The sequence below is a fragment of the Mustela erminea genome, chromosome 17 (assembly GCF_009829155.1).
Source record: "Mustela erminea isolate mMusErm1 chromosome 17, mMusErm1.Pri, whole genome shotgun sequence".
In the NCBI taxonomy this organism is placed as follows: domain Eukaryota; kingdom Metazoa; phylum Chordata; class Mammalia; order Carnivora; family Mustelidae; genus Mustela; species Mustela erminea.
Window position 1 is genome coordinate 64,953,676 of NC_045630.1, and position 8,048 is coordinate 64,961,723.

Below are 8,048 nucleotides of genomic sequence, written 5' to 3' on the forward strand. Positions count from 1 at the left end.
AGTCTGTAAGGCAGAGAGAGGTCGCCCTCTAAGAGGTGCGGCCCTGGTGGTTCGGTTTGATTCTCGATGCTTGGCGCGAAATAAAGCTTTGCTTGACCTTCGCTTTGTATCAGTCTTGCTCCTTTAATCACGGACCCATTATTGGGGGACCTTTCAGGAAGGGGATGTGTGGGGGCAATGGGGTGTGGTCTCCCACAGGGCTTTTCTGGCCTGGCAGTTGGGATGTTCTCAGTCACTGCAAAACATCTTAAATCTTCATCATTGCCTCAAGAAAGTGAAATGTGGAATAAGCACAATGGGTTTTAGTTAGAGCATGAGTTAAGTGGTTTCTTTATTTGGCTCCCTAACACGTTAGCAAAGGTGAGATTCATAGAAAGAGCCCTACTAAGAATTCTTGACCACTGACACTCTGCCAAATTACATAGTGTTGAACTGTGAGTGTGTATATCGCAACTAAGGAAAGCTCCACCTGGTATCTGGTCCTGCATGAATGCCAGAGACTTCAGTCAAGCCCATTCGAATGAGAAGATGCTGACATTGGTCTCTTCCCTTCTTGTCATGACCTCCATTCACCACTTTGTACCTGTTTTACTATTCTTCTTCCTCTTTCTGCCGCTTAGAAGCATAATGCTGTCATGTGTATTTCTGGAGCTCTTGCAAAGTGGGAAATCGGTTTGATCATTGGGTTTGCCTCCAAAGACCTCACTTGGTCCATGATGCTTGTGATCCTGTAGTTCTGCTTGTTACAAGCTTCTCCGATTTCCAATGCTTTAGTTTAATGGATCAAATGAAGCCCCCTTCTCTACATGTCAGACTCCCTAAAATAAAGGACATCAAATGTGTTCCTTCATTGTCATTCAAAACAAAAACACAAAGCGATATACAGTTAACACATTAAGAGACCAAAATCAATATGTTACTATGTAAGCATATGAATGCTTACTATAGAGGAGACATTTTATATATATTATCTCTAACACAACAATTTCAAAAGGTAAACTATACCCATCCTCATATGCTCATGAGGGATACTAAATTTTTTTTAGGAGTTTATTTCCGCAAAAATCAATTTCCATTGGGAATCCGGAATTGGTTATGAGCGGTCCACCAACAGAACCTTAGTTAAGGTCTTGCAAAAGGAAAAAGTGGAAGCAAAGCAAGGTAATCATTTTGTCAGGTATACTTTAATCATTTGCATTATTTGCAAAAGCCTAGTTGACTGTCCGTGATTTGTTGTGAAGGGGAACAGAATATGTCATCCCAAAATATGCGTCTTTGGCATACAGATTATGTTGAGGTGGTTATTTTTAAGTAACAGCAGACACATGAGAAGCTCTGAAAACCAAGTTCTGAAAACCAACCCTTCTGTAAGGGACATCTACATTTATAAGGAAATCTCCATTTGTAAGGGGGTCTCCTCTGTTCAGGTGCTAGGGTAAGAAGGATGACTGAATCACAGGAAACTCTTTATCAGTGGAGAAGGCACAGACTTAAATCTGTATAAGAACGTTCCCTTTTACTGTGCTTTTCCTGATAACGTCCTATAAATGGCTCCTCCCTTCCCCTTGTAACTTTTTTTTCTTTTGTGTTTAGCTGAAGATCATATTTAAGTGATGACTTGGGCCATTGTGGGGAGTCACCCAGTTTTCCTGGACATTTCCCAGTATAAAGGACATATTGGCATTATTCAAATTCTGTTTTTCTGCTGTTAATCTGTCTTTTGTTACTGAGGAGGGGGAAGTTGTCTCAGCCCAGATCCTAGAAGGGGAGGGGGAAAATTATTTCTCATCCCCTACAAAACCAAATACGAGTCTCTCTATAGAAGTAGGAGTCTCTCTTTCCCATCACAGCTGGGAAAAGGCTAAAGAACAAAATACAAAGAGGAATTTCTAAAAGAAAATGGATACAAGTATACAGGCACATAATTTTTTTTTTTGAAGATTTAATTTCTTCATTGAGAGGGAGGCAGAGAACACAAACGGGGAGGTGCAGAGGGAAGGGAGAAGCACCCTCCTTGCAGAGCAGGGAGCCCCATGCTGGGCTAGTCCCAGGACCCAGCATCATGACCTGAGCTGAAGGCAGACACTTCACCAACTGAGCCACGGTACCCCTATTTATTGAAACTGAAATATGGTAATGAGAAAGACTTGTTAGAAAGAAACAGTTTGATATTAATGTATTTGTCTGGAGATGGGAAAGGTATGAATGGTTTAAAAATCAGGAAAGCCCTGTGATTACGTGCATGGACTTTGGAGATAGTAAACCCAGATCAAAAGCCTTACCACCCTTACCAGATGTGTAATCCTAGATATATTACCCATCTTTTTAAAGCTCTGTTGTTTCATTTTTAAAATGGAGATTGCATTAGCACTTACTTTATAATGTTGCAAAGATTAAATGAGAAAATCCATGAATGATGTTGTTTAAAAAAACAAAAGACAACCGAGTAGATTTTGAAGATCTTATTGATTCTATTCAATGATTCATTAATTGGGCAACATCCAATCTAGCAGATAGGAAAGAGGTCCGAGGAGCTACACAAAACGAAAGATTTTATAGGCAGAAGGGAGCAGAGAGAAGGAATTTGTATAAGGCCAAAAAGATTGGTTATGGCAAGTCTGTTTTCCTTTGCTGGGGCAGGGGTTGGGGCTTGCGATCATCAGGTAGATGACCTAACTTACGTAGATCAGGCAATTAGTGATTGGAATAAGATTCTATTTCTGTTAGAGCCAAAACTGTAATTAGGTCTCAGTTTGACAACATGGAGTGAGGCATGTTGGGTTTTTCGTCTTGTTCTCAACAATGTTTAACACAAAACTGGGGGGCACCTGGGTGGCTCAGTCGGTTAAGTGTCTGCCTCCGGCTCAGGTCATGAGCCCAGGGTCCTGGGATCGAGCCTCACATCAGGCTCCTTGCTTAGCAGGGGGCCTGTTTCTCCCTCTCATTCGGCCCTCCCCCTGCTTGTGTGTGTGCTCACTCACTCTCTCTCTCTGACAAATAAATAAGCTAAAAAACAAAACAAAACAAAACCCGCCTGACATACAAATTTAGTCTTCATCATTTCTGTCATCAAAGGACCAGGAGAGTCTCTTCTACTCCAATGAGGAACACTGTTTATGGACCCAGGTTGGAGAGGGCCAATCAGGGCTGTAAACTCCAGTGACTCCAGGTCCAGACACTCCCAGATTCTAGTCACCTGATTCAGGAGGTGCTCTTGACTCTCTTCTCTGCTTGGCTAGGTTCTGTTTCTCTTCCCCTTAACACCCTGACCACCCTTTGAGTGGATTCCCGTGATTGTTTCATCAGTTCTCTCTAGGGTTTCCTCATTACACCCACTTCCTCCAGAGCCCAGCCACCCACACAGCACTACCATCAGCTGCTGATCCCAAAAGAAGAGGAAGTCAGGGAGGAAAGGCAACCACAGAAGAGAAGAAAGGAGAAAGAACGATTGAGGTATGGAGGCTCTGGTTTGGGGCATCACATCCAGGTCCTACAGTAGCATCACCAGACAGCCTGGAAACTTCCTCGAGGAGCCCATGTCTTTATATTAAAGTGTTGCTGTCTTTATATTAAAGTGTTTTCATCTTTAACACCATTTTAGAAACACAAATGTCCTAAGCTGTGTGGGTCATTAACTTCAGAGGGTGCATTTGTCACCAGTCACCCTTTCCCCCCACCGAACAGCAGAATACCCAAGAATTCTGATGCAGAGGAGGGAGAAATAACATGACAGAAGGGCTCTTTCCCAAGAGGCCAAGACCTATGACAAAGTGAGGGGCTTAGACAACAGAAGGCTCTTTATCTCTAAGGACCTAAGTTAGGAAGGGAGGGGTGAGATCTGATTTTAGACCTACCTTTGCCACTCTGTGGTCTTGGACAAGGCATTTTGTTTCTCTGACCTCAGCAAGATGAGGGTGACAGGATGCTCTTTACCTGATATGACTTGCAAATATTTTCTCCCAGTCTGTGACTTGACTTCTGATTCTCTTGACATCCTCTACAGAGCAGAAGTTACTAATTTTAACAAAACCCAGCTTATCAATTATTTCTTTAATGCATTGTACTTCTCATGTTGTATGTAAAAAGCCATTACCATATCCAAGGTCATCTAGATTTTTCTCCTCTGTTATCTTCAGGGAGTTTTATAGTTTTGCATTTTACTTTTAGGTCTGTGATTCATTTTGAGTTAATTTTTGTGACGGGTTTAAGGTTGGTGGTTAGATTCACATTTTGTGGATGTCCAGTTGTCCCAGAACTGTTTGTTAAAAACACTGTCTTTTCTCCATTATATGGCTTTTGCTTCTTTGTCAAAAATCCGTTGAGTGTATTTATGTGGGTTTATTTCTGGGCTCTCTATTCTGTTCCACTGATCCATGTATTCATTCTTTTGCCAATAACCAGGTATTCTTTAAGAGTTCTTCTTGGTTTTGCTCCTTTATTAAGGAAGACTGTTGAGTGTATCTTCAGCAAACATGCAACGAGGGAGAGCAGCCCCAGAGTCACCCGCCAGACGCCCAGGTTTGCAGAGCGCAGCAAACCCTGCTCCTGCTAGGGACTAAGGTGTCACCAGCAGTGACTCTCGCAGTGATGATGGAGGGGGCCCACTCCAGGGCTGGTGACTGCCAGATCTGTGTTTGGGAGGAGAAAAGGGAAACTGAGAGGTACACGAGGAAGGAAGAGAAAAGGCTAACTAATTTAAACCAATGTGTTCTCCATCATTGGGTTCAACTTAACATTTCATAATGAATTTGTTGTGAGAAAATAATACAATTAAAAGTATTTGTGCATTTAAAAAGAAAAAAGTTCTTCTTGTTTGGAGGCACCTGAGTGGCTCAGTTGGTTAGGTGTCCAACTCTTGATTTTGGCTCAGGTCATGATCTTGGAGCTATGAGATAAAGCTCTGTGTTGGCCTCCACACTGGATGTGGAGCCTGTTTAGGATTCTCTCTCTCTTGGGGTGCCTGGGTGGCTCAGTGGGTTAAAGCCCCTGCCTTCTGCACAGGTCAGGATCCTGGAGTCCTGGGATAGAGCCCTGCATTGGGCTCTCTGCTCCGTGAGGGGCCTGCTTCCTCCTCTCTCTCGCTGCCTGCCTCTCTGCCTACTTGTGATCTCTGTCTGTCAAGTAAATAAATAAAATCATTAAAAAAAAAAAAAGATTCTCTCTCTTTCCCCAAATCCTCACACAAGTGAAATGTGTTCTCTCCCAAAAAAAAAAAAAAAAAAAAAAAAAAAAAGGCCTGGCTTAACTGGAAGAGCATGTGATGCCTGATTTTGGCGTCATGAGTTCGAACCCCATGTTGAATGCAGAGATTACTTAAAAATAAATAAATAAACTTTGGGAAAAAATATATCAAAAAAATTTTAACCTGTACCCCTGGGGATAAAAATATATATTTATAAAAAATAAAAAATTTAAAAAAAAGAAAGATTTTAAAACACTTAGTCAAATAGGATCATAGGTCACTACGTAATAACTAATGATACTTAGTTATTCATTTAACCATGGTGACAATTAAAGATTTTGCAGACAGGGGGTCCTGGGTGGTTTGGTTATTGGGCATCTGTCTTCAGCTCAGGTCATGATCCCAAGGTTCTGGGATTGAGCCCCACATCGGGCTTCTTGCTTGGCGGGAAGCCTGCTTCTCCCTTCCCACTCCCCCTGCTTGCATTCCCTCTCACTGTGTCTCTCTGTGTCAAATAAATGGATAAAATGTTTTTTTAAAAAAAAAAGATCTTGCAGACAAACACACAATGTTAAATGGCTGTAAAAAGGGAAAACTTCGTTCTTATATTATTGAGAAGATTAGGTTTTCTTAAGCTGTCAAAGACCTGATTAAGACAACATGAAGCACCAAACATTATTTTGATAAACACAACATTTTTGTTTTCTAGGTATGTCACTTCAAATGCAAAGAAAAGCCCCTCATAAGCTCTTGTTATTAAAAGCAGAACAACAGTCCAAGAAAATTTTGTCCTCTTAACAGATAGAACAAATTTTGGGGTGCCTGGCTGGTTCAGTCTGTTGAGTACGGAACTCTTGATCTCAAGGTCATGGGCATAGGAGATGACTTAAAAAATGAAATCTCAGGGGTGCCTGAGTGGCTATCAGTTGAACATCCAATGCTTGATTGTGGCTCAGGTCATGATCTCAGGGTCATGAGATCAAGACGCAGGTCAGGCTCCAATTCAGCTTGGAATCTGCTTGAGCTTCTAGCTCTCCCTCTGCCTCTCCCCCTGCTCACAAGCACCCCACATGCTTTCTCTCTCTCTCTCTCAAATAAACAAATCTTTAAAAATATGCCTTAAAAACAATAAAATCTTTAAAAAACAAATTTTAATTTTGCTTCTTTTGGATATTAAAACCCATTTTCTTAATTAAATTCATTCCAATCTTAGCTAGTCTTGAGCATACATAAAATTCACTTTCAAAGATTTCTTTTCCACAAACTTTCTATGACTTCCATTTTTTTATGTTCAGATTTTGTCCTTTCCTCTTTCCCATAACCAGTTTTACTTTAGTACAAATTTTCTTTCTTTTCCCTTAACCAAAACATCTCAATATCTCATACTTTTTCTTATCTCATACTTTTTTCTTATCTTTCTTTTTTTTTTACTTAATACAGAGCTATTTCCTTATTACTTCTAGTAGTTTTAGCCACATATATTATTTAAAACTAACTCTTAGACACTTTAATTTCTAGTGAAAACTAAGACGCCAGCAATTGTGACCTGTTGTGCCAGCATTCTTCGACTGGCAAACATATGAATACATGTCATAATTTCTAGAAACATGCAATTCTCTATAGTACAGTCTCTCAATAAAGCACATGTTTATTCAATAAACTCGTGTTTATTAACAGACCCAAATTTATCTTTACTTTCTCTGTAATAAGGAGTCCAAAGTAGAGAAACCTATGCTCAGTAACTGTTTCTTTTTTTATTTTATGTAGAAATGATCTAGATATTTGATAAATTTCCATTATTTGACTTAACGTGGCAAAAGTTTAAGGTTTTAAGTGCCAAGGATATTTGGGAAACTATTTTTAAACACTGAATTATTCCTTTAAAAAGTTCACCTAAAACCCTGCTATTCTACTTACATCTATTTAATTTACTGGTTATTAATAATTATGTTTAAATTACCCATGAAAACTTCATGAAACACTAGACAAAATCAGCCATTATTTTTTGCTCTATTTTTTGCTGACAAATATTGCAACAGAGATGATGTAAACTTGTAAGCAAACCAAACTGAGTTCCTTCCTTGGTGGGTTAGAAACTGGACCAGGATGATTCATCCCCCAAAGAACACTTTTGTGTGCAGCAAATAAGGAGATCAGGGGGAATGGCTTCCAAAGCCTTAACTCCCTGGGGCGCCTGCGTGGCTCAGTTGTGATTCCAGGGTCCCGGGACTGAGCCCCAGATTGGGCTCCCTGCTCAGCAGGAAGCCTTCTTCTCCCTCTCCCGCTCCTCTGCCTGTGTTCCCTCTCTCACTAGGTCTCTGTCAAATAAATAATTAAAAAAAAAAAAAAAAAAAAGGAACCAAAGTCTTGACTCCCCAAGAGAGAGTGAATAGGTTCCTTTTGCTTGAAGTTGGGATGAAAATTTGGATAAGGAAGCCTTGTCATGTATATAGAGGGGGCAAATGGTCATGCACGTGCCTTAAGGAACCATGCCCACCTGTACATTGTATGTTATGTAAATGAGGCTTGTGTTCCTCCTTGGGTGGAGATTTTAGTGTGATAATGAGGTAAAGGTAATGGTAGGTCATCTGAGCAGGCATGAGTTGGGGGAGAGAGGAGGAAGTGTCTGGAAGCGGGGGAGGGGTGTCTGGTGGAGATTTTATCAGGGCAGTTCACTATCACCTGGAGGGGTCTGGGTGTTACTCTGGGTTTCATTTCCTTGAGTTAAGAAGAAGGCAAGAAAGAAGGGCTTAAGGAAGAATGTAAGACAAAGGTTAGTGAGTAGAAGCAAGTGGGCAGGAAATGGCAAGTCTTGGGGTCTAGGTGATGACAAACTTATTTGGCTAATAAAAGTAGAATAAAAGGT